We start from the raw sequence: 27,942 nt of genomic DNA, 5'->3' as shown, positions 1-27,942 counted from the left end.
TCTAATTTCCGCTCTCCCCCCAACCTACTATATTGTCTTGCCCAGAAATTGACTCCTTCGAAGTAGGAAAGCAGTCTGTGATGGAGTTAATCACCGAATCGTGCAGGAACACGTTTTAGCCAGGGCACCAAAGCCAGTGTAACCGATACAGCACAGACTAGTCATTTCTGTTGTTTCTTTTGCTGGCATTTTAATGAAAAGGAAGTAGCTGTAATGCAATCCTTTTGGAGAAATCAACACTTCCCGCTGTTCGAAGCGAGGCAAGGAACCGAGCTGAGCTCGAGTGATTAGGGTTAATTCCAGGAGGGTTACGTGCATAGAGTCACATGCGAACCCAACCAGCCACTTGTCCTCATGGAAAGAACCAGAGCTAGACCCAGTTTTCCGTCTAGGATTATTTATAGCCTGTCCCACACATGCGTGACAATGCCTGTTGCCACTTACAAACAAAGAAGTCAAATGCACACTTGCATATTTGCATGGACACTCCAGTTTCTTTTCTTTGCTGGCATGTAAAGCCAAGATTTCAGCATCTCAGGGCCTCATGCTGTCCAGATTTGTCTGATTTCTAAGAAAAGGGTGTTAGTCTCATGTTCATTCCTCTAACATTTACAGAAAATCATGACTTGGAAAACAGCTTCATTTTGCATCATGCATTAAAATATACTGTGATGGGCATGCTGCTATTTGCACGTATCTCTGTCATTAACATCGGCATTAGTCGGTAGGCTTGGGTGATCCTCACTCGGCCCTGGGCGAGGGTCAGTGCCATCCCAGCAGTGGCCTGGGCCCGGCAGGTGGGAAGGCCTCAGCCTGCAGGAGAGCTCTCAGGGCCGAGGCCGGGGAGTGGGGGACACCCGGGCTGGGCAGCACCCGTCCTTATTCCTGGCTGCTTTGGGGAGGAGGAGGGGAAAGGGAGGGGGGCCTTTGGCACACGCCGTGCCCGGGGTCGGCAGGGCTGGAGAGAGCCCAACACACGAATAAACTACCCTCCTTCCCTGCCCCTGCAATCCTCAGGCACAAAAGTAGACCCAAATTATAAAAGCCTGTTCTGTGCATCAACAACAAAAAAAAAAGCCCCCTATTCTCCCCTGACTTTGTTCTTTTGATTTTTTATAGATCAAAGGCAGGATAGAGGAAAAAAAAAAAAAAATTGGCAGGCGAAGATAGACATTGTTCTAGTGACAAGATGAGGGTCCCGAAAGGAGAATGCTTGCTCCATCGGAAGTGGCTGCGTGGCAAAGGGAGAAACCTCACTTTTCAAGCCCCTTTGCGAGGCATTGTCTTTGGGGCTGGCGCTGCTGCCATACAGTAGGGTCCCCATGGCAACGCAACCTGCTGCTGCTGCTGCTGCCCCTCTTCCAGAGTTGAAGGCACTGAAAGGCAGCTGAAGTGACTGGGCTTAAAGAGCAACAGAATAAACAATATTTTGATTCATTGGGAGAAGAGAGAGAGGCTCCCGCCCCCCCACCCCCGCCCCCCGACCCATGAATGCTGGCATTGTCCATGCTTTTCTGAATCTGATTTACCATATCATAACCCCTAGGAAGAAGAAAACATCAATATCCCGAAGGAATGGAGATGTTTCTATGGAAAACCTAGGAATTTTAGTCCATAACAGATCTGGTGTAAAAATCAAAGAGATCAAAGGCGGCGCTCCCAGGAGTATAGATGCGTCTCTGAATTAAAGATGGACGATGCAGACTACAAAGTACTTTTTTTCCACCCTTCTTTATTCAGGCCTCTGTTTCCATTTCAAGGGAGGCGCTGTCCCAACATCATATCTGAGCCCAGACACTCACCGCGAACAATGCTCGCGAAGGGGGAGAGACGCTAAAGAAAGCAAATCATAACAACCATCCGGCCTCGCAGGATTGTTTCCATTACAAACCCGAGTGCAACAATTAATTACGAAATTGTAAAAAAAAAAAAAAAAAAAAAAAAAAGGGGGGGTGGGGGAGAGAGGCTCAAGCGAAGCGATTAATATAGATGGTAAAGGCTGCGGGAGGTGGTGCTCGGGGATTTGGGGGGGCAGGTTGGCTGCTCTCTGCCACCTCCTGCATCCCAGCCCGGCGGACCCCCGGACCCTCAGCGCCTCCCTGCCGGCCCCGGCGGCGCGGGGGAGGGGGCCGGGCTGCCCCGCACGCAGGGTTTCGGTGCGGGGCGGAGGAGCGGGGCGGCGCCGGCCCCCGCGGCTCTACCTGCGGCGGGCGGGGAGGCTCTGCCCGCGCAGGGAGGCGCGGTCGCGGAGGGGGTCCGCGGATCCGTGCGCGCCCGCTCAACCCGGCGCTCCCGGTCAGGGCGCTGCGCTCTTGATCGATGAGCAGCTCCGAGGGTGGTGCCGGGTCTTCTCGGGCTGGCACCAGCCCACCGAGCGCCATAAACCAAAGCAAACCCACATTTAAAACACGACGGGGACGGTCAGCTCGCCGATCTACCGGCAGCCACTTCATCCCGCACGGCCCGGAGCCGCTGTGCCAGCCGGAGCGACGCCGGCGACACGGCTGTCCCCTCGGCGTGCGGGTTACCCCCGCGTCCTCATCTCCCTGCACAGCCACCCCCTCCGAAAGATGAAGCTCTCTTCGTGCAGACACCCCTGGGCCCTTTTCCCGGGGGCTGGGAACCGTGGGGGGACAAACCCGTCGTTTAGAGCCCTGGAAGACGAATATTAGAGAAGTCAATTAAGTTGTTTGGAAACACACGTAGGGAAAAAAAAAAAAAAAGGCGCTGGGACTAATGTTATGAAGAAAGCCAATTAAAATGGTTTGATAAGCATATGTATTAGCAACAAGTGTAGCACAGAGGTCAGAAACAACACTAAGTAAACAGAGTTGACAGAAGAGTGAATCTTTTGTGGCGGGTGCGCAGCTGTCCGGCCTCCCTTTGTCCGGGCTGAGGCTGGGTGCACGCTCCCTGCTGCCCTCTCCCCAACTCAATGCACAAAAACAGATTGGGATGTTCTGCATGCATAGGCAACATTGCAGCTCCAGTCCTCCCTTTTCTGTTCCTTCTTTAGGAGACAGGGCTCTCCAGACATTTTTTCCTGACAGTAACAAAGCGGGGCTGTAAAACAGTTCAGAATAGGAGGGGAGAAAGAAGAGAAAGGAGTCCCCGAGGGGGAAAAAAGCGCCGTGTCACGGGACAAAAGAATAGGAAGTTGAAAATAGAAATAAAACTGAAAGCAAGAATTATCTTGTTAAACAGAGGTGCTTTTTGTCCAGAGTCGTCTTTGTGAAAGTTTTTAAAGTATCACGACGTGGAACAAGTGTGCAAGTCCCCACACATACTTCAGTCAAAGATTCATGAGCTTCCGAGAGCCTTGATGGCTTATTTATGTGTCAGCAAATTCTGCAGCTTAAATACGTTTTAAAAAACAGATCGAGGGTTAGTCGGAGTCCCGCCGACATGGCTTAAAACGTGCGGGGCGGGCAGGGGGATTCCTCCCAGGCCAGGGAAAGGAAATGAAAAGATCAAGAAGCAACGAGCCGGTTTCTTTTCATTTCAAGTCTCGAGAATAAACACAGGCCGGGCTGTTTTCTGCCGGCTCGGCCCCCCCTGCGCACACAGGCACTGGGTGCGAGTGCTTCAGGATGGGGCCGGGAACACCCCCCGTTCAGCGAAAGAAAGCAAACTTTTTCTGGCAGGCGAGGTGAGGTGCCGGGGCTGAGCTCCCCCCGCCGCGTCAGCCGGGCTGGGGGCTTACACCGGGCACTCCGAGGTACTTTTGGCCCTCGGGGAAATCAGACATTGTGGTGCGAAAACCCATCACTTTCGCCTGCCGCCTCTTCCCGAGGAAAGGATGCGCATTTAGGGAGGGATGCCGCACTTCTTACTCAGGCAGAGTCCCGGCACCGCCACCTTCAACTCGCCTGTAGTTCTGCACTTGTCTTTCTTGGTTTAATGTCACCGGAGAAAAAAAATATAGTTAAAAAAGGGGGGAAAACCAAGCCAAGCCGGGAGCAGCAACAAAGCCCCAAGCCCAGCAAACACACCTCCTCCCTAACTCTGCTCATCCTCCGTGTCCAATATTGAGCCTTGCTCGCCTGTCCCGAGAAACCTTCTTGGAGCGCAACTTTTGTTAAACCGGAGCTGGCAGGGAAACCTCAGGAGAAACAATACAGCTCCGTTCCCAGGGACAACACGTGTTGCCCGATGTTGCCCAAATTGTCCGCAATATTGTCAGAGTAACTATGCGGCAAGTGGCTTTTACAGTCCCCTGAGAAATTGATAGCTCTTGCGCGCTTTTGATCCTGGACTCTGGTTCAGTCAAGTTTCGGTTTGGAAAAGACACATGCGAAAGCCTAAATTTTATGACTTCGGGATTTGAATATGAATCTTCCGTCTGGGCACAAGAACACACCAACACACTGCAAATCAGAGGGGGGAAATCATTATAGCCTGTCACTGGAGTTGTTGTTCTGTCTTTGAAGCAGAGTCCAAGCGCAAACTTTTCTGATGAATCGAAGTCGTTAAATTTTAGTGTGGATGAGTTACGGCTCAGCTTCCAAAATAGTACAAATGTTTAATAAAAATCGTCTCATCTGCGGCCTTTTAGAATCGTCTTGTTTCACCAGCGAAAATTAAATTTGGGACATGTCACCCTTTTCTAAATGCCATCTTCCCAGTAAACTCCATTTATTAGCAGTATCAAGTTTGTCATTCTCATGATTTAAGGAGACTCTTTGTCTTAAAGCGAAGATTTCACAATCGGAAAAAGCCGGCTCGAGTCACGCTGCCGCGTGATTTCGGAAGCGTGGACGAACGGCCCCGGGGGCGCGCGTACAGCGCCCTCAAAGCCCGTCGATGGGACACGCGGGGGCCGGTCCCGCCGGCCGCGGGCGGGGGCGGGTGGGGGTGCGGGACCCCCGCTCTGCCCAGGTGCGAGCCGCGGGCGCGGCTGCCGCCGCGGGCTCCGCCCGGCCGGTGGCGCGTCGGGCGGCGATCGTGGCAGCGCCGTGGGGTGGGTGCGCGTGTGCGTGCGCGCCGGGGTCAGCTCCCACCCGCGCCCAGCCCGCCGTGGGCTGGCCTCGCAGTGCCAAGCGCGGCCCCGGCCCCGGGGCGAGGCACCTTCCCCGGCGCTTCGCCCGCTCCCCCCTTCCCGCCCGGGGAGCAGCCGGGACCGCTGGGGTAGTTTGCGCATTCGACATGAATTTCAGTGAAACCAGATGCCAGCGTCTAAATTAATACTAGTGTTTTGCAGATTCTATAACCATTAAAGCATCGAATTAATTAAGTTCTGCGGCTTTCTTTAAGTCGAATGCTATCGCTTTATTCCCATCGATGGGAGGCGGGTCAGCGCACTCGGGCACAGTCATCAGATACTTTCCAGAAGTTTATCTGTACATCAGAACACGTTCTGAACCGATTCCAGGAACACTCTGCTTCTTATCCATGAAGCCTGCAAGCTTTGGAGAGTACGGTATAAATAGCGCGGACAAGCCTGTAATTGCAGCAGAGCAGACCCCCGCCCTCCCAACCTGGCCATTGGAAGGAGTATTTGGATTTGGTCTTTTTGTTTTTGCCGGGGGGGGGGGGGGGAGGCTTGGAGGTCTTCTTTTTAACTTTTGTTTTTCTGAGGGTTTTTTCCTTCTTCTTCTTCTTTTTTTTTTTTAAGAGGCACTTTCCCGTAACCCCGCCCCGTCACAGCTAGGTAAAGTCAACAGGCAGGGTCTAAATTAGAAATGTTTTAATGGGAGAGGGATTGGCTGGGGACCTCTCCCGTTCACCCCCTTGCAAACAAAAAATTAAAAGTTTCCTAGAGCACAGGAAAGCCCTGATGACCTTACAATTCACCCCGCACATTAAACCAGTGGCTGCACGGCTGCCTGCCTGAGAAGAAAAAGCAATAGACTTAAGAGGAAATTGAAACAAGGACATTTCTGCTGAGATCGGAGTTGGTCTGGTACATCTTTTGGATCAGATCAAGACAACTGGGTTTGATTTTGCTTGGCTTTACAGGGAGCACTGGGAAGAGAAAACCGCATGAAGGTGGGGCCCAGGGCTTCAGAAGTGAGCAGCTGATGAGCCCTTCTCTCCACCCCAGAGCGGTGCCTTACGCTAAGCAGAAAAGGCAGGTACAGCTGAGCCCTGCCCCTGGCTTTGGCACCGCATGCCAATACCGGAGGAGGAGCACGTCTCTGAACGGGCTGCGGATCTCTTTGCTAAAAGATGGGCGCTCGCCCCTCCGGCTCCCCGGGGCCACGAGTGGACCCCCGTGTCCCGAGCCCTCTTCCGCCCCCTCCCGCGGAGCTTCAAAGGTTGTCCTTCTGCGGGGGTTTCCGCCGGCCCTGGCCACTGCCTGTTCGCCCTGAAATAGCAATCCCATCTGGTGCAGGGGGATCTCGCCGCGAGGTTTCCTCCTCCGAGAGGAGCTGCGCCCTGCCAAGTGTCGTTACAAGGGGAAGAACAAAAAAGCAAACTTTGGCAGAGCCCTTTAGGGGAGAAAACGGCAGGTTAAAATACAGGCGAGAGGCAGAGGCAGGGGTTCTCTGGCTGCTGGGGATCACAAGGAGAGGGGTGTCTTTTCAGCAGACTTTCAGGGAAACCACAGGAGGAAGGAGAAACTTGCTGCGTAGGACACTTCAGTACCGGGTAGTTGTGCGCAGCAGCGCCTGAGCAGCGGCAATGAACGCGCAGCAACTCACTCTTTATTTCTCCCCTGCTTAATCCCACGGTTACCATTACCCCTGCATGCCTTCCCCTGCGTGTCCTCACTCAATTAATAAAAGGGGGGAAAAAAAAAAAGGAAGATAACTGTACCAGAGGCCTTTGAAAAGTTGAGCGCATCCAGGGGCTGGCGTTAGGCGCGACGCTTCGCGCCGCGTTGCTCGCCCGGGTTGGGGCCGGCGCGGCCCGGCCGCCGTGCGCGCCCGCGGAAGGGCAGCGCGGAGCGCCCCGCGCGGCGGCCGCCCTGGCAGCGCCTCTCGCCTCCACCCCGACATTATATCTATCGCGACACGAGTCGGGCCCCGCCAGCGCGACACCCGCCTGCGAGTCCGGGGCGGGGGGTGAGGCTGGAGACTGCTCCGGTCGAGGGCGATTCCCCCGACATCCTCGGAAGTGGGAAGGTTTTCGGGCTTCGCGTGGCCAGATCTGGGGCTGGGGCTCGGCCGAGCTCGCCGAGACCCTCTCAGGAATGTAAATATTTCAGTCTTTCCTATGAGAAAAAAACCCCTGCCCGGGCTAAGTCCCTGCGCGGGAGTTTGCTGACCACGTCCAGTCCCTTCCCGCAACCACGTCCCCTCGCTAAGGGACACCGGCGAGCTCTGATGGTAAAAGGAGAAATGCCTTCATTGCCAAGGGTCACATTTCTAGTAGCAAAGTGCTGTTAATATTTTAACTACATTAAGAAAATCACTCGATTAAAGGATGCAGTTTATTGGAATAATGCGAGTGTATTTCAAAGAAATCAAATACCCAGAGTTAATCAATATTCAGACACTCGAGGCTACAAAGCTAGGTGGAAACAAAGCCTTTTTCAGCAGAGTAGCAGTAACGTGCGGCACCTGAAGTAAGTCACTGCTGGGGAGCTCTGTCAGACACCGCTAATTAACCTACTTTTCAACTGAGTTGATGTCAACTTTTTGTAAGCGAGGAGAGAGACGCACTTTTCCTCGGATTTCATCCTCGCCCATCGCGGTCCTTCCCCGCGCCGCCCGCCCGCGGGGCGCCCCCGGCTCCGCCGCCGCGGATCCGCCGCGGCCGCGCAGCGAGGCTCGGGGCAGCTCCGGCGCTCCCGCTCGCCGGCCCCGGCCCCAGCCCCGGCGATGAGACACCCCCCCCCCCCATGGGCTCTTGGGGCTGGGCAGCGTCAGTTAGGCAATCTTCGCCGTATTTGACTTTATTTTTTATGTTTTTTGGAGCGCTCTAGCGCAGCACCGATTGCAATGACTTTTTTTTTTTCCCCTCAGGAGTGACCCACCGCCTCCTAAACGTTACAGGGCAGTGACCGGCGGGGGGCAGCCCCCCCCCCCCCCCCGCCTCAACCCTCGGACTTTTCAGTAAAGCAGCCGTTCTCCGCGTAGGAAAGCAGCCCCTTTTCTAGGGGGATGTAACAGGGCGTTGTTTGTTTTACTTTAAGAAACTCATCAGAGCAGGAAGACAACACTAAATTGTCCTCTACGCACCCAGGAGTGCCGCCTCTCAGGGATTCTTGAATTCAACAACACGAAAATCTCCTAAATAGTGCCCCCCCAACAAACCCAAACCCCTAAATTTCTCATACAGAAACGAATAAAAGGGAAAGACCTAGTCTTTCTCTCTCCCGCGTCTTTCCTAAAGCAACAACAAAGCAAGCTACCCCACCTCCTCCGAACTTACATAGCCCGTTAATTAGGTACAGACCTGTGCCAGCTTATATCACCTGTGGGGCTGGCCCATGGCTATGTATATGAGCGCACTGCTTTCTCCTTTCAAATGCTCCTGCTAAGGGAGAGGGGGGAGCTGGAAGGTTACTGGTCGGTTGGTCAGACCTGGGTTATAAATAAAGGAAAATTAGGAGATTGTACAAGAAATCAGCAAGTTTGATCACAGCTCTAGGGCTTGATTTGTGAGGAAAGATAGCACAAAAAAGATTTAGTGTAAAGAGGACAAAGCCTAGACAAACCTCTGAATACAGAAAAAGTTATTGGTAAGGAAAAGGACTAAGCACTTTCTTTCTCCACAGTAGACAGGAGAAGAGAGAGTGGGCTTAAACTGCAGCAAAGGGGGCTTGGGGTAGAGGTAGATCAAGGTCTCCAGCTGCAAGGAGAGCTGAGTGCTGGAACTGACCTAGGGAGCTTTTGGGGTCTCCATCCATGGCGGAGAAGCCGGATGAGCCTCTGCTAGGGATGACGTGAGTGTGGGGATTCTGCCCTGAGGCAGAAGAGTCATTCTTCAATCTCTCTAGCTATATCCCGTATACTTTAGGTAAGAGAAATGTCAGGTTTGGCACTAAAGAAAAATAAAGTCAAAGAACTCAATCTTGTAGCATCGGTATTCTCAAGGGGGAGAGGCTCAGACTGTGTACAGTTCCTCCGACATTGCTCCCGGCAAGTGGGACCAGCTTTGAGGATACTAAGGCAGGCTTTGGCAGCAGAGGGAGTATTTTAAGTATTTAATTATGTGCTTACCATATTAAGCAATAAAGGACAAGCCAAGGGTGAACTTTGCAAGGTGGGAGGACTGGGTACTGCAACTCCAACTAGGAGTTGCGAGGTCCCCAACTAACGCGTGTGTCACCAGGGTTGTTTTGGACCATGTCCTGGGGCGCAGGGACGTTCCTAACTTAAGAACCCTTTTACTGTGGAGGTGACAGCTTTCCCAAAACAAGTAAGGATCTAACTTTTGAAATCAGCGTGGGTGCTAACAAGTCTGAATCTCGGTGTAAGTATTTTCATTTGAAATGTCCAGGCCTCTTAATTTTAATTCTTCTACCACCAGACCACTAGGAACAAGAGTCAGTGCATGCCCAAATGCTGAAAATTCAACTGATTTTATACCTGCATGTCTCTGAAATCAAACAAAGAGCTTTTTCTTAACTGGGGGCTGAGGAAAAAAAAGTATGTTATCTTGGGGCTTGATTTCTCAATATATTGGAGGAAGTGTGCAAGGGGTGGTGAGAAATATGGAGGGAACTATTTCTAATGGAAAGCAGAACACAACTCTACAGTGCTCTTCCCTGGAATTTAGTTGTCATCCAAGTGTTTCCCATGAGCAGTAACATTCCAGATATATCCACCTGGTAGCACTGGGTACAGCTTTAGAGTTTAAAATGATTTTTTGCTTATATGAACCTGAAAACATTCTTTCTACTGGGAGACAAGCTGTTTGGTGAAGAACTCCCACTCTTTCCTCTGCTTTGATTTAAGCTTTTTTTTTTTTTTTTCATTTACTAACATACTTATGGAAATAATTTGCAAACATATTGTATCTTTTAAAGTTTGAGATATTGTGCCATTTGTTCTTATGCAGACTCTTAAGTGAAGTCATTGTGGGGGTTCTGCTTAAACAGTGGACGTGAAGAAAGCTTCATGTATTTCACGGGTTGGTGGGTATGGATTTTGCTACAGCATTTCCCCTCCTGCTTGTTGCACAATTGTGCATTAACTTTTCACTTTTCATTTAAAAGAAATAACAAAAAGTTGAGTCTAGCAGCCTCAGTCACAGAGATTACTATATAAAAATAACCCCCAAACCTAAACCAATGCATTATTGCCATTTTGGGTTTGAGGGAAGCTGAAATAAGCTGTAGGTATGAACAACCCCATGTATTTTAACGGATTGCTAATTCAGAAGCAAAAATTAGATTTGGAGGAATGCTGTATAAAATACATATCATATGCATGACTCATCAGCATGTTGTTTCTTTTCACGTTTAATTATACCAAGGCTTCAAGATCTGTCATTTACCTTAAGCTACCAGGAAACACCTAGCTTTTTTAACAAAATGCAATAGACTTTAGGGATTTCAGTCCCAGTTGCTCCATGAAAGTGTCTAGGATGCTAGCTACATGACAGGAAGAACAAACTTTACCTGTGATAATTTCATTTTGAAAAGTTTGCCATGCATATGTTTTAAGAAGATAAACACAAGCACATGAGCAGTGCAGCAATTACGATGCCAGACAGTCATTTGTATTGAATAGGTCGTTTAGAATGGAGTTCTGGCAAGTGTAAATGTCTGCCGTGCTGCTTACAGCTTCTCTTGGGCACAATAAGATTTGTGAAAATGTTTTCTACTTGGTGTTTCTTGAACAAACATTTTCTTTGGAGGAGTCAGGGATGTGTGACTTTTTCTTGTTTGTTCTCCCTGAGCACAAATGACAACATAATTATGGCATGCAAGGTAGCGGTGGTGTTGAGGGACTTTCAACATATTTGTGATTTACTCTTAGTTTTTTTTTCTTCCTCTGGCTAAAATTTTTCAGAAATGCATTAATTGTCTGTATAACTCTCATAAACCCTACAATTTATGAAATTACTATTATTATGGAGGATAGATACTGATATTTTTGCTTTCATATACCAAGAACTTATTTGTTCTTTTGTTGATCTTATGAAATCTCATAGCTTTCTGTCTAGGAAATAATCTTGCAATTTGGATTTTGCCTGTACAGACACCCACAGGAAGGGGTTCCTTTTTTTTTTTTTTGGTGGATAAGTACTCTTATGTGTCAATAAAGAGGAAAATCTGGTGTGCTGTTACTTGTGCAAAAAATGGCAGATTAAAACATCATACAGCATAGTACTTTGTGTAGCTGGGAATAGGATTCCTCAACCTCTCTACTACCACATATTATAAGTTATTTAATGAGATTATCTGAACATGTTCAGCACTAAAATTAAAAAAAAAAAGATTGTGGGAATCTGAAGATATATAAAGGAGAAGCTTCCTTTCTGTGTTTGATCTACAAATTGCAGAGAAGAGCTCTCTTCTAGTGCAGTGCAATGTCACCCTGAGGTGCTGCCAGTAGCTGGGGCAAAAGCCTTGGCTACATAGATGGGATGGCTGATGGTGGCCTGAAACCGAGCTCTGCAGACCTAGAAGCAGTAATCATGCCCAGTGCTTCTCATATCCTTTCAGTCATGAGTTCATGAGGGAGCAGTAGCATGCATCCAACCTATGGGGCAAGTATTCTACTTGGCATTCCTTGGGGTCCAGGAATATCCAGAGAGCAAACAAGGCTGATGCGTGCGATGATGAAACCAGCGGAGAGGAGATGGCAAAGGGCTTGTGCTTGTGCCTTGCCCTAATACAGTCACGATGAGGGTCATGGCACAGGCTGCAAGCTGGAGCTTGGGCATGCTCCCGAGTTCCACAGGCTGCAAGCAGCAGCTTGTCCTTTCCCGGCTTTTCTCCCGACTTCAAGGCTGATACCCAGTTTGGTAAAGAGCAGGTAACCTCTTTTGTCAAATCACCATAAATCAGTATAGTTCAGAAGTTAGTGGTCAAGGACGGACAGCTCTGGAGAGCACTGTGGCAAAAAAAGAAACAGCAGAATTCCTGGATCATCCACTTTTAGACAATTTACGAAGGGGAAGGAGTAATGAGTTGTAGGAGTTCAGCAAAGAACATCTTATTTTGATAATTATTGTCTCAGGTCCATACACACCACAGATGTAGCTAAAAGTAACCATCGCGAATTCCAACACACAATTGCTGCAGAATCTTGTGGTGAGGTGAATTTGTATGGATGCTTATGTTTTTTGAGCTGCTGCTGGCTTCTGTGCCGCATGAAGCTGAGGTTGTTGGAAAAAAGTAGTAGCTGGTACATCTGGTTCCATTAAAGTGCTGGTGATGGCTGGTGCAAACAGCCTTGCTGACACCTGCACCGTTAATCTTGTCCCGCAAAGGCTGGTTCACTTTGGTTTCTGATCCGCAGATTGAGACTGACTGTTCAAGTACTTGCACTTGGTTACGCATCTGCTGCCGGGCGAGGAGGGAAAATGGCTGTCTGCTGCTATATCAGAAACACGAGTTTGCTGATTGCTTCCTGGAAGAGCGTTCCTTTAGCGGCCGTGGCGCTGGATACAACGGCTTAGTTTCAAAAAAGCAAAGTTGTTAGTAATATAATGCGTGGGCATTTGAATGATTTGTGGTGTTCTCTCTAGCTCATACTGGCAGGTCTGTTCCTTACTGTCTGGGGCGGAGGACAAGGAAAAAGGTCTTTTCTAGACAACAAGGTCCTCCTAAAAGGATTTCATTGGGAATTCCCTAACTTCACATACATGGATTTTTACTTGACTTATTCTTGCCCTACATTCAATACTTTTGAGGGGCAGTGCCCTTGTTCTTTAGGAAAAGAGGAAAAGATGTCTTTTTTTTTTTTTTTTGCACATTGTTACTTTTCTTAAACCTTAAAGGAAATCTGGTTACTGTGTCACCCTTGTCTTGCTTGGTGTGCCCTAGGATCAGCTTGCTTTGCTATGGTGGAAGACTGGATTTAATCTAGTTATTTTTGCTTTGGCTTGCACACACTTTTTCTGAGCGTTACTGACTGTATCATTCATCACATTAGATCAGATACCAAACTCTTTTTTTCTGAACATCAGCTATATGCAGAGGCAATGAGAGAAATTTCCGGACCAAAGATTTCTGATATTCTAGGAATATTCTAGAGGCCTCTAATTTCAGATCACTGTCACACTGGTGAACAACAAGGACCTCAGCAGACTTCAGATTTATGTGCCGCAGAGAAAAAAAATTGAGCCTCTAGATATGATATGTCTGGTCTAATTCTGGTATGGTCCAGTGAGCTGTGCAGTGTTCTGCTTGATTTACCTCAGTGTAAAGAGTGTCTGATCTCCACTCCCATATCGGTCTGTTCCCCCCTCCTTAGGTAAGGAAATCAGGAGAATTTTTGATCCCTCTAGTCAGAGCAGTGGCCTGGCCTCCCACAACTTGTTTTATTTGAGGGACTCCCCAGCCAAATCTCCTGTGTTCAATTGGATGCTGCTGCTTCCAGGATGTGCTGTTCATGTTCACCCTGCTGTGCTGGCACTTCTCTGCATGCCTTTAGTATGTCTGTGATGTTACAAATACCCCAAGATATATGGATGGCCTTTATCACAGTTTGCTTGAATTCCTTCTTTATTTTTAATTGATCACATAGATCTGATAAACAAACATTTGTTTTCATCTAAATCGTAGACCGGAATGCCTCTTTTGGCCTTTCAGCTGTTTGCTTGTTTGTGTGTGTGTGAAGTGCAGAGTGTTTGGTAGAAATTCAGTACTGCAGGAAGAAAATACCTTTCAGATGTGCTTTCACTAAAAAAAAAAAAAAAAAAAAAAGTTTCTCATTATTTTCCAACATTATGCATAGTTATGGTATTCAGATTTAATTACATACAGAATAAATATAATGCAGGCCCCAAACTGGTGAGATCAGCTTTCAATCACAGCAGGCCATAAGCTCTAGTAATTAACCATACCTCCACAAACCATCCCCACTAATAAATCCAGGGAAAAAAGAACACAGCAGAGGAAAAAAGGAGAAATGAAAAATACAAGATTTTATAGCAAAGGGCCAAACAGCACCCTGATGTATTCACAATGTATCCCTCAGAAAACATGTAGTGGTAAAGCATTTGTTTTCCAAGCTGAAGTGCCCGAAGCTGGGGATCCGTAAGCGAGAGCTGAGGTCTGTATTTAAGTCAGCATTTCTTTGAAATGAAGATGTGTCGGAGAGCTGAGCAGGAAGGCTGTGTGGTGACTCGACTCCCTGTCCCTTCATCCGTCAGTGCCCGAGCCCCTTGGGGGAGCGCGGAAGATGAAGAGCCACGGAGGTAGCTAGCAGGTGGTGTGGGCGAACGGCTTTGTTGAGGAGCTGGCTCAAGGCAAGGAGGTCTGGACTGCCCTGACTTAACGCGGGAGCGGGCAGCACCACTGCAAAGCCCGAGTCAAGAGGCTGAGAGTAAATATGGGCTGTTCTCTCCCGTGTGGGATGCTAGGGCTTCATGTGAAACATCATGTTGCTTTTCAGCGGTGGTTAAAATTTTCTGCCCTGCTTTTGATGTGGCACACGCAGCCTTTGAAAGTCCCCAAACTGGAGTCTTAACAAAAGGGATATAAAGCAAGGAGTCATTCTTCAGTTAAAACCAAACAAAATTAAAGAAATTCTAAATGAAACAATGGCAATTGTAGAAAGATCACCTGTTTCATTCCAGTCAGGCCCCCAGAGATATTAAACACACTTACTTCACAGACTTAATTGCCTCAGGATGAGGCAATCCTGTATATCTTTTTTAGAACCATTAATAACCTACTTCACCTGATTGCAGCAAGTATTTTATTAGAGGATTTGTCAAATGGTAAATGCAAGGACTTTATGCACAGATAAACAACAAAAATTGACCAAATTTAGCCTCCACTTACAGCTAAAGCTCATTTTTATTTTAATCTTCCATTTAATTTGAAACTTAATAGCTTTTCAAAAATTAAACCTACGTGATTTTCCTACAACACTTATTTTGATTAAATCAAATATGCTCATTTCTGCAATGCTCAGTGCCTTGTTATCGAGCATTGTTGAACATGTGCGATTTTATAGCCACTCTTTTTATTTCTGACATGATACAGAAACAAGCAGAAATTCTTAGAAGACAATGAGAAACTAGCCATCAACAATGTATATTTGTAGATAAATATGTCTCGGTTTGAGGACAAGTGTAGAGTGCTGCCCTTCAGAAGAAGTCAAGGCATGCACACAGTAGAAATGTCTGCCTGGTTACCAGGACTGCAGAAAAGGGTCTGCAAATTGCAGGGGGGCTCGGTCAAAACATAAAACAACGCAATGATGCTGCAAAAAATGAAGCTGGCATCCCAGTGTCATCCGATGTTTCTAGAAGGCAATGTGTCTGTGAGCAAGGGGAGGTCGCTGCTGCACGGCATCCAGCCCTGGTTGGCCATGCTAAGAGAGAGGGAAGCAAACTGGTGGGAATCCAGGGGAGAACAGCAAGCAAAAGCAGGGACTTAGCAAATGTCACCTACAATGAAAGGTTGTAATAATTTGCTTTCTTTAATATAAAAAGGAGGAGAATGAGAGGCCTCATTGGCGTTTTGGGACAGAGAGGTTATAACAAAAAAAAGGCCATCCATTGTTTACTTCTGTGTAGCTGTTTTTCAAAATTGGCTGATATTTACAGGACGGAAAGATTAGGTTGGATATTAAGGAACAATTTCTAGCTGCTGGGATGGTGAAACAGGGAACAGCCTATCAGGGCATGTGTAGAAACCTCCTTGATGGAAATCTGAAAAGCCAAGTCAGACTTCTGCTGTTTGGAGGCCATTTGGAGACAGATCATCCAGCTCCTGCTCCGGGGCTGGCCTGGTCTCTCGAACGGCTCCTCAGGTCTCTGTTCATGTGGCTCCGTCCTATGGCAAGGTCAGGCAAACATGGATGCGACTCAGCAGAGAGACGTTTCTGTTAAACAGGGGGACTGTATCTGATCCTCAGTATGCAATACACATTTCTGGCTGGGAGTTAAGACGTGGACCGAGAATGACGTCCGTCTCCCCTACTCTACAGAGAGTCGATGCATCTTCTACTGAAGCTGCTTTTAACAGAATTTTTTATTATAAATTTACACTGCCTATTTTTCTTACTTTTCTTAAACAAACCCAAAAGCTAGCATGGCTTTGGCACCGCCTTCCTCACCCCCAAATGTTTTTATCTAAAATACCACTGTGGTGCCTCAGCATCTGTAATTTACTGTCTCACATCGCTACCCTTTGCACGATCAGCACGGACATCCCAGCCAGGAACTCCCTCTTCTGTCTTCTGATAGGGGACATAGTGGGAAAAGTGGAAATCAGAAAGAAGATGGGAATGGGAAATAAAACTCCAAGAGAATACAACATCGGCTCTTCTTAGTCTCATTATTTTGGTTTTCAGCTGAAATACACATTAATTTAAAAAAAAGTTATAAAAAGTAGAAGCATTCCTGTGGGTATTAAAATCGGTGTTCTGATATACCTGCAGATTCACAGAGAACTTTCTTGTGTACGTTTGAATTGAAGCCCCAGAAGAGGCTATTAAAAAGAAAGTAAATTTCCACTACAGAAATAGGATTTCCTTATGAAATACATTATGACTTACTCTGCTGTTGTGTATCAGTGACTTTAAGAACATTGTGGAAGATAAGGACTGGTTATAAAGCCTGTGTTGGTGAAGATTAAAGATCTCCCTTAATTCCTGATGAATTATTCTAAAAGGAAAATATCATGTCTCAGCAGCAGATTCTGGATATCTGCTTGCTCTTTGGCGGAGGAAGAGAGAGAGACAGGGACTCTTCACATGCTGTCTGTATTCTGAGGAGAGTGCACTGACAGTTCATCAAACTCACCACTTTGACCAGCTGGCCAAAGGAAGAAGGTATTTTCATGTGCAAAATGCCCTTAAGCCCTAAGCTTCTCCTGAAGCTTCTAAATTTCAATTAGAAACCTAACCTCAGGCACCATTAATGTATTTCTTTTTTAAAAACATATTTATTGCTTTTAAAGGAGATAGGATATGTGCACTTACACTGAAAGGGGAACATGATGAAGAGGGGAAAATCAGCCTGTAATTTTAGCACATCATCAGTCACAGACTTAATAGCATTCATATTTCAGTGATAAAAATCCAACTGGTTCCAGTGCAGGGTATTCCTTTACTAGTCAACAGAAGCCAACTAGCCACATCCCGCAGATGGCCAGCTCTGCTCTGTCTTTCTTGCAAATAGCATTGTTCCTTTATTTTCTCCAGTAACTGCTCTTAATGTTACAGGACATTCACTTCCTTAGGAGGTGTCCTAACTGCTAGGCACCCTAACTGCTGCTAGACTTGGGCTCCCTTTTGGGTTCTTTTTTTTCTTTCTAATAAATGGTCATGTTCTCTTCTGACTGGTGGCACATCTTCAGCAAAAAGGATGGAGAATATCACAGTCCAGAGGGGTTTGTAGGTAGGCTGTTTGCATGTCCTCTGCTTACCAGGCTTCCAACTCATCACCCCTTGGCAAGCAGGATTTGAACCTGAGCTCTTCAGCTTTCAGGTTGAGTGTCTTCTAGGATGTTACCTCCTAAGAGCCCCAAATAGACTCTTTCTCTAGCTGTGTGTTGAAATCAAGCCACTGCAGTCACCGAATGTTGTGGAGGGCTCAAGCTTGGTTAACTTGTGCTCTGCAAATGCCAGCCCTCCTCGCTGGGGAAGGAATGACTGGTTTCAGTATCTCCACTGGACTTAAGAATGGGAGTGGTGCCAAACTGCTTGTCATTAGACGAAAACACAAGTTCTGTGCATGTTCAGACAGAGACTTTCCAAGTAATTTATTACTTTTTTTGAAGGTACAGAAAAAATGTACAAGCTGGAACACTTGGTAGCGGCTCTGCAGAGGTTTTTACAACTCTTGACTTGTGGGTGTTTACATTCTGTTTAAGACTCATTTTAGGTGTTTTATGTTCTGTTTGGATCTGGGCCCAAGGTATCAGCAACAAGTTTATAATTTTGCAGAAGTATTCTCTGTAGTAAGATTCTGACCTCCTACCGCCTGGGGACTTAGCTTTCTACTGGAACATTAGTTTTGATAGAAAACTTGGTATTTTCTTCCCTTAAGAAACTGGATCATAAAGCTATAGGACTGGAGAAGACCTCAAGAGGTGAGCCAGTCAATCCTCCTTTCCCAGCTGCAGCTAAAACCATGTCTTTTGTGTTGGTGTCGGACTGTGTACAGGAGACAGCTTGGGAATGAAGAAAGAAGTCTGGAGAATAAATAGCACCAATTGATTTCCTAGTTTAGGATCCAGGAAGGGAGAGTAAGTGATTGGGGTATGAAAGCTGTAGTTTAAAATCATGCTTTAATAAGTATTCCTGTCTCTAAGGAAGCACGGTCTTAAGATCCTCAGTATACTACTAGTTGTAAGTGATGTCTCTGAAAGCACCACTCCTCCTACTACTTCACCCACCTAAGTTTTGAAGGACATCCCTTCTCATTTTGTTGTGGTTGCTGCTCAGGAGTACCGATGACAGAAAGTCTCTGGGTTATTGCTTTCTGCGACTTCACATGGTGTTAACTCTTTTGGCTCTCCTAAATTCTGAGACCATTTTGCCATAGCTTCAAGTTTAAATAATTTTAGTCATTGCCTGATGAAAGCCCCTCATCTTGACTGTGTACCTCAACCCCATTTGTAACTCAGCTGCTAGAATATGCTGTTTGAAGTCAACTTGAATGGTGAGCTATTAGACAATGACTGGCTTATCCTCTGAGGTGTGAAGTACTGCATGAGCAGAGCTTTGTGAACTCCATGTGTGGGAAGCAGGATAAAGATGGTTCTGTACCCACTCTGTAGGCAGGCACGTATGGGATCCCCTTCTCTTCAAGGAGATGGAGAACAGTTTTTAAAGGAGGAGAACACAGACCAAGAAAAGAGAAGTCTTAAATGAAGACTTCCCTGTATGGAGATCAGGGACTTTTGTTTTCTTTTGCAAATGGTTTCGGTGTCAGTGTGTGGGTGGCTTTTGTGGTACAGAGCTGGAAAAGCATTCAAAATGTACACGGGAAAACGAAAACAAAGTCCCAGAAGGGAGTTGCAGTTATTCAGGAAAGTAATCAAGACTACTGTTGCAGGAAAGCCGGTTTATGCCCAATAAAATTACTTCCCTTGCTTTAAAGAAGTATTTGTGGTGTTCTTTGTCAATAGAAAAATATTTATTTTTCTAAAAAGAACTCTTTTTTCCATAAATTCTGGATAATAGAGTTCTGAAGTACTCCAGGTGCTCTAGGAATGCAGCACACCCAGATGTGCTCAGTTCTGTCATACTGTCTTTGTAGATTGGAAATTTTTCTCTATTCTAACACTGGTTTCACAATGGACAAGAAAAACTGTTAAATTCATTTTTGTTTTGAGTCTAAGACACTGAGAGCTTAACACAAACTGTTCTGTATGGATTTTTAATAAGGGCTGGTAGATCTTCATGGTCTGAGTTTCCCATCTCTGCTGAGCAACTCATCAAAGCTTTAATAAAAATCATTGCATTCTGCAATCTTTATTTTATGTACCTCTGGTTTAATGTCACCTTCTGTAAAGCAGACAGAAATAGCCCATTAAAGTTCTCCTCTAAGGTCTTAATTTATAATAATAATGAAAAAATAAAAAAATATGCATTCAAGTTCATCCTTCTAAGAACAATAACAATACTTTGTAGACCTCCTTAATTAGTGGATCAAATTTCTCCTCCCTTCCAAGTAAATAAAAGTCACACAGGAACTGCCATAAACTTTTACCTTTTTTAGGTACAGTTGAATGAACTCATACCACAAATACAGAGCTCAGCCATCTACCGTTCTCTAAGCTATTAGCCCATTCATTCCCCCACTGAGCTGAGTCCTAAAGATGAGGCTTTTTTGTAACAGTCATGACCAACATCTTAATTTTTGGTCTTGGGACTGATTTTATTTTGATAAAAATGTCTGACATAGTCATACACAAACATATTCTAAGCTGGAACACATTAACTTAATGCCAACTTTTTAGTTTTCAGACAATTGCATTATTTCATGCAAATGATGACTTCTTTCTGCTTGAATATTAAATCCAAAAGCAAGTAGATTATCTATCTCTGCTTATACGAGAGTTCTGTGAGAAACATCATCGTTCTTAATGTTTGTTTGGAATAATATTTTGTTGTGGAAAGGAGTGGGGAAAGACAATTAGTATTTTAATTTTCTAGACTTTAATATACTCTCTCCAAGAGAAAGTAAGTCCTTCTTTTGGAACAAAGAACCTATTCTGAATATTTCCTCTTACTTGCCAGGGAAGGCACTTCCATTGCCTGTGAAGGGATTTGTTCATTTCTTTCAAGAAATTGTAAACCATCATTGTTCATTGTTTGTGTGAAAATACATGTTCAAGCATTGTCTTCAACAAGCTCCAATGAGACTAACCTTAACTTCTATAGACACTTCTGTTTTCTTCATGGTGCCCTTTTGCTTAATGAATATGTGAAGGTATTAGCAGGATTGCTGTGGAACTAGATGTCATGATAGTTTTAGCATACAGATAGCATATAGTGCTTTCTTATTTGTAGCTGGCACTGATGAGTTCTTAATTCATTTGGCTTGGCACCAACATACCTCAGCAAGCCTGAAATGATGTGCCTAGGCTAGGGCAAATGAGACACGTGGGAGGTGAAACCTCAGGCGACCCCATCAGTTAGTACGGTGTGACCCGCTGTGTTGCCCAAACCTTATGCTTGGTGGTAGCAAAGGTTGCTACTGAATCTTGTAGTGACTTCAACTTATATCACGTCTCAAACAGGACTAGTCTATAATAGAAATATAAAAGAGTAGAAATCATAAGAATTGCAGAAAAAACCAAAATTTTTTCTTGAAAAAATCTTTAAAGAGATGAACATTGCTGTTTTTGTCTCTCGGCAGGAGGCACTTGTTAGATAATAGGTTTTTGTCATAAAAGGCTAGTACTGTAGTAGCTAAGACTGTTTTTTCATTTCTACTTGGCAGGGGAAGGATGCTGTTTTCTTTTTGCTTTTATAGTCGTAACAACTATTTGCCTGTTTACATTTATGCACTTAATAGTTTTGCCATTGTGGATTAATTCAACATGACCTGGTGGAACAACTTCAAGCCATTGAAATATTAAGATGGGCTGTCCAATTTCTAAACAAGATTGGCTGCTAGGAGCAGATGAGGCGATTCTCTGTGTTCATGAGACACCTGTGTTGGAGATAATATTGCTCAGGTGGTGTTTCTTGACTCCTGAACCCGGAGCTACATCTGAAGAAGTATTGCTTTTTCTCCTCAGTGTTGTGTTGAGAGTAATGCTTGATGATTTTAGTATAATCCAGTGTTTAAAACAGGAATGTCAGCTCCTTTCAGCTTCTTGACTGGCTGATACTGTGCTTCATGGTCTAATTCAGCTTATTTAATCAGCACAATATTATCAATTGCATATTATCTGTATGTCTGGAATGTTCTTTTAGAAACTAATTGACATACAGTGGCACCTTTTAGAAGAGAAAATACATATAAAATCACTAAGCACCGGCTATTAAAATACCTTAACATTTATTCACTCTCTTATTATAACATCCAAGAATGGAAGAGCTCAAGTGACGTCAGTTGATAGTTCAAAATCACCCAAAGTAAACACTTTTCCACACAGTACGTAGTTAAGTTGTGAAAGTTGTTGCCACAGGATGCTAAGATGTTATATGATTTGAACAACTGATTGGACAATTTAATAGAAGAAAACACTATCGAGAGCTAGAAACACTGGCTTCGGTGTTCAGGAAGTGGTTCAGGAAGTCTCTGCGCAACAAATGGCTGAAATTGAGACTATTCCCATTCGTTTCCTAGCGTGCTTGGCCTCCCTCCCCAGGCACCCATCCTCAGCCACTGTTGGAATAGGATAGTCCAGTTGATAAACCTTGTTTTTACCTACTACAGCTATTCTTGTCCCAAAGTAGGTCAATTGGCCAATCAGCCAAGAGAGAGAGAGCATACTCGGTCATATAGATACACTGGCTGTATTACTAAAAAAAAATGCATCCTAACTTGGAGCTAATCCAAACCCCTCTGAAGTCATTGACTCAACAAGCTTTGAGTTAGGCTGAACTCCTATTATAAGTTATAAGTTAGGCTGAACCCTGGAAATTGTAATAGCAAAAGTGTAAAAAAAGCAAATTATTTCTATTACTGTATTAACTGATTATGTTTGTGACAAAGTGTCAGTTAAAGGGTAGAATAGACAGAGCATGACTTTCAATTTCTTTTAAAATGTTACAGTTCTCAAGTATATTTTTGTACTTGACATCTGGATATTTTAATATCTGAAGCAAATAGGAACAAAACAGAAACCACCTGGATTTCCAAACTCCATATGTAGAAGATGTAAATACTCACAGTTTTGCCTTGCTTCCTGTTTTCTTTGATTTTTTTTTTCTCTTCCTGCTCAACTTGTTTGTTCTTGGAAAGCTTCCTAATTGCTTTATTTTTTTTTTTTTAAGTTTCTTTAAATAAACACAATGCTGTTATTCTGCAGATGTGTAGGGAAACCCTGACCTCCGCTGAAGCCTAAAGGAGACCTGTTGTTGATATGACTCCACTCCAGGACTTCACAGTGGTAATCACTAGGTCTAGGAGTAAAATTTTTATAGTTATATGATGTAAGGACCAACCTAATCAAGTCTGAAGTTCTGTATAGGTCAGGATATGTGTTTCACTCAGTTTTCAGTGTCGAGTATTCCCCTTGTGTTCATCTGTGTAATGGACAACATCGAAACATTGCTTTGGGTTTGGATGTGAAATTCAGCTGTGTCACACAATATTTGGCTCACTAGACTTCAGTAGAATTAAACGAAGAATGAATTTAGACTTGAATTGAAATCAATTCAGTTAATTGAAGTCAGTCAATAGGAGCTTTTTGTACATATTTGAAAGAAGAATGTAGACATTTTTAACTCTAATCAACTACAGAACATTATTAAGTTCCCATAAGAAATGGTTTAAGTGCAACATGGTAATGAAAAATGCGAGTGAAAAAATTTTGTTCACTTTGAGTAGCTCTACAATCTAGAATCTGAAAAGAAACCACTTTACATAATGGAAGGAGATACTTACAAAGCAGTCAGACTGAAAAATACCTAGAATTATAGGGGGTAGCAAATTAGAAAAGAGCTTGTAAAGTGATACAGTGGCAAAAGTAATTTCAGGCTGGAGAGATATCTTTTTAGAAACCAAGGAGGTGCTAATGCCTTTATTATGTGAAATGGTGCCTGCAATACCACACCGAGTTCTGGGAGCCTCCGATAGTAGAAAAACACCACCAGTGAAAACAAAATGGAGCAAACCTGGGAAATGCTTTGAAGGCTGGGGCAAAAGATTGTACTCTACAGCCAAATGCTGATGCTTTCACTCTGCTTTCAGAACACTCATTTCAGAGGCTCCGTAGTGATTTAAAAGTCAGACAAATGTGACAAAACGATATGAACAACCTGATGTTTACCACCTTTTCTTTGCCTCCAGGTGGGTTTTAACCAGGTAGCAGACTTTGAACTAGATCTTTAGGTGGACTGCCTGGTTCCATCACTATATATTAATATTGTCTGAGAAATCCAACACCAAATTTTTCTGTGTACATCAATATGCCATTTCTTCAGATTTGTCTCATTCTCATAATGATCTACATCTCTTGCCTTGTTGAAGACATTGAAAGGAGTCAGACAGCTGTACAGTTTTCTTCAAACTGCAGGAGTGTCTGCACTGGGCCAGGCTAAAGGTCCACCTAGCCCAATATCCTGTGCTTGACTATAGCCATCAACAGATGCCTAGGGAAGAATATAAGAGCAACTGTGCAGTGATACTTCTCAGAATTACACTCCAAGCTTCTTGTGGGATTTCCTCCCGTAGAGATGCCATGTTTCTGTTTACTAGCTCTGTTGAGTTTCTTTTCCATTAATTTCTCCAGATGCTTTTTGAATCCATATAGATTTTTTGGCAGTCCCAGTGTCTCCCAGTGAAAAGAGTTCCTTGCCTTAGCTATGCACTGTACATCAAGAATGCCCTATTTTCCTCTGAACTTGACATTTACAAGTTTCATCTGATGGCCCCTCAGCTCTTCTAGAGAGTGAGCAATCATTCCTCATATATCCTGACCACATCATTCTTGATATTATGGAGCTTTACTATGTTTCCATCAGTCATTTAAGTAATTTTTTTTTCCAGTTCCAGGAGGCTTAGTTTATTTAACCTGCCCAAGCCTGGAGGCCGTTACTGAGTTTTGTTCATACTTGTCATCCTTCTCCAAACCTTCTCCCATTCTATTGTAGCTATTTGACCAGTTACGTCGGTGTAACTGTAACTGCTCTCATTTTGGTAATTTATAAATTTGGATTCTAATCTTGCAGCGGGAGCCGAAGGGACTGAACCTTGGTCAGCTGAATTGAGCTCAGTATGGTTCCATTGCAAACATCTGGTCACAAAACTGGGACTGAAGAGAGGACCAGAACCACGTGTTCTCCTTCCTGATGCACGTGGGCAGTGCGGACTGAACTGTTTTCATTGGTCTGCTCAGAAGGGCTTTTCTCTTCGGTGATGATTATTTCTTTGTGAATGTCCAGCTTAACCTTAGCTATGAAGAAAAAAGAACCTTTCTGTTCTTCTGAGTAACTGGACAAAACACATCACCCTAGAATGTGAATAATATTTGTTGCCTAACTCATTTTCCTCCAAAGTTCACTGTTCTCAAAAGCAATCTTAAAAAAAATTTCCAACCAAAGGGTAAGATTTAGATCTAATGCCCTGAAGTTTTGGGAAACCATAAGGTGAAAAATAGTCAGCTGGAAATGACCACCCAAAAGAGTGATTAACAGGAAAGGCAGGAATTTAAATAATGCTGGAGCAGCACTCTGCAGATGCTCACAATTTTGGCGGAATGGCTTACAGCAAGGGAAGTTTCGCATGTTCATGAGCCTTTGCAGGACTGAGGCTACACGGAGGATGTGTATTCTCTCTCCCCAGAGCTATGTAAGTGATACATCTTGGATAAAATTCATCCCTGATGTATAAGTTAAAAATAGAGACTAGAAACAATTCTTTTTAAATCTAAACATTTGCATGGGATAAGGACTATTGAATATTAAAAATCTGTGAAGTAACATAAAACAGAGCTGGACAGACATTCTCAGAGGGCTCTGTAAAAACTTACAGAAACCTGAGGTAATGATCAGGCTAGGAATGGTTTTTAAAAATAACTTTCCCTGACTTCTTCAGGGTCTGGTAATTTTTATGTATTAAAAAAATACTCTCTGAATGTGATCTCAAGCCATTGGAAACAGAATTTCTCTCTGATTTTTTGGTGTGAAAAAGGTCTTCTCTTAAAATATCGTATTTGCACACAAAGTTTATTTTGCATGAGTTTGTTTATTTCTTCTGTCTTCGGGCTGCGGAGGGTGAATTCTGCTCCATGCTAATCAGCCTGGATGGTTAATGCCCAATTGGTGTGTTAAGCGTTTAGGTTTATGATGCTATATAAATAAAGCGCTAAATACAAATGAAATAAAAACATCATTACTACAGTTTGCGTTAGGTTTATAGCGTTGTGTTCTCAAGATGTGCAACCGGTTTGTGTGTACACTTTAGATTATAAGAAGTTCAAGCATGTGGTACAGGAAGAAACATCAAAGGTTAGACTGTTATTATTAGGACACTTCAAAGAAAAGAATTTCTGAAGCCTTTAAGTTTTACGGCAGGTGCATGAAGAGGTGCCAGGTCATCTCAGGGTGGTCAAGAGTAGACTACATTGAAACTAGATTGCATAGGACTCCTTTTATCTGTCAAAGACAGTTGGGATTCTGACTTAGAGAGAGTTTTAACAGTGATTTTGAATACTGGACATCAAGCCTCTCTAATTTCAGCTGCTCTCAGCATGGAAGCTTGCAGTCATGGTCTCTACCAATGGGCACATCTGGGTAACAGAAGAGTGGTCCTCCCGGTCATGTCCCAGCCACAGAGCCTCCGGTGCCGTCCGTGGCCGTCGCCGGGTCAGGCAGGCTGAACGCTCGACAAAACGCTTTAGGTTTTGAAGCAGATATTTGCTTCAATAATTATGGCAGTGCGGGGGGATGACCTCTGGCTCCTGCTCGATGTCTATTATCCATTTGAAGACAAAGGTGTCATTCTGGTATTTCTTATTTAGGAGAAGTGCAAAAGCAGATTAATTGTATTTGTAGTTTAAACAACTAGCACAATAAATCCAACACCACCTGATTAAAGCGTGATCACATTCCCCTAATGGGATATTACATGAAGCTATATGGAGAATAATATTTTTACAATCAAATTAAGTGACAGTGATGGTTAATTTTAGCTGGTTAGAGCAATATATGTTCAGAGCTTGGAAAGAAAATATTTATTTCCTTAGCTTGTACAGACTTCTCTTTCCTGGAGACTTGTATCTCAGCTCCACCTGCACTGTGCTATAACCTGTCAATTTAATACCGCTTAACAAGTATATTCTTTTTTGGAACATCATCAGCCAAAATAATGACTTTGTCTTAATAAAATGAAAAAACCAAAATGAATTATATATAGCCAACAAAAACATATTCCCTGCAACCATCTGCAAGAGGGTTTCTTTCTGCTAATGAATTAATACATTAAATAATAATAGTTAAAAACCATTTTACATTGCTTTGATCATTCACTTACACGTCATTAAGTAGACTGAGCATTTTAGTATGAAAAGGCTGTGTTTACAAATTAGTCCAGAGAACATGTTTCACACTGAAGATCAGCACATATATTGTGTTTTATTTCAGCTGCACATGACACAACCTTAATATTAGAGCCAGATGATTAAAAGAACATTACCTGAGCCTTGAGAGTCACTGAATGAGCTATGCTAAATTGGTTGTTTTCTATTTTGTGATTAATTGTGCTTCTAAACCATATTTTAGTGTGCTTTGTTTTTCTGTCCCCAGTCATCCCATATTATTAAAGAGAAATTCTGCATATCTCTCCTGGAGTCCAATTAAGGATTTGCATCATGACTAGATTTTTCACTTTAATTACTGTATATAAAGTAGGTTTTGACTTATTTCCATATTTATCAAACTATGCAGAAGAAGCAAAATTCATCAAATAAACAGATATCTGTGGCTATAATTGCAGCCTGCACTGAGCATGTAGGAAGAAAATATGAGGGTCCAAATTTCATTATGTAGAACATAATAAACATCTGAATAATTAAACTGTGTGTAAATCACATGCTTGGCAGTAGTAAGAATAGAGAAGAGACACCTTAGTTTGATCAGAAAAAATACCATATTTCTAAATATATTAAAAAAAAATATTCTAAACATAATTCAATCAGCAGTGAGTAGAAAAACAAGAACCAAAGCCTTAAATTTGCGGCTTGTTATCAGGTGAGGGAGGATGCCATATACATTTAGAAACATTTTTTCATTAATAGTAAAATATGCTTAGCTCTCCCTTTTGCGTGTGTGTTGAAAACATGTTGCAAGCAAACTAGAGGATGCAAAGTCTTACACTGAAATGGCAAGTTCAATTAAGACATGCAGCCAGCTTTGATAAACTGCCTTAAATCAAAAGTTTGAAAATGCTATAATTGCTAAAGCAGAAGCTTTGTCAAATTTAACTGCGAGGAGTTCATTTTTCGCTTAAACATCTTCTCTTAAGTCTCAGTTAAAAGGAATACAGGAACATTTATTTATTAAATAATTTCTAATTATAAGCTTTAATTAATTTTCTCCATTTGCTATGAAGTAGTACTATAATTTATTTCTATTACACACATTTTGAAGTATGGTATTTTTAGTTCTATAAATATTTCAAGGGAATCACATTCCATATAGAGCTTTGCAAAATTGTTCCAAGCTAAAAATAAAATTTTGAGGACCAGACCTGAATTCAGTGTAAAATTTTACTGATGTGAAAGCAAAAGATAGG

The sequence above is a fragment of the Aptenodytes patagonicus genome, chromosome 6, assembly GCF_965638725.1.
Source record: "Aptenodytes patagonicus chromosome 6, bAptPat1.pri.cur, whole genome shotgun sequence".
Lineage (NCBI taxonomy): Eukaryota > Metazoa > Chordata > Aves > Sphenisciformes > Spheniscidae > Aptenodytes > Aptenodytes patagonicus.
The sequence above is the reverse complement of the archived record's forward strand: the minus strand, read 5'-3'. Positions refer to the sequence as shown.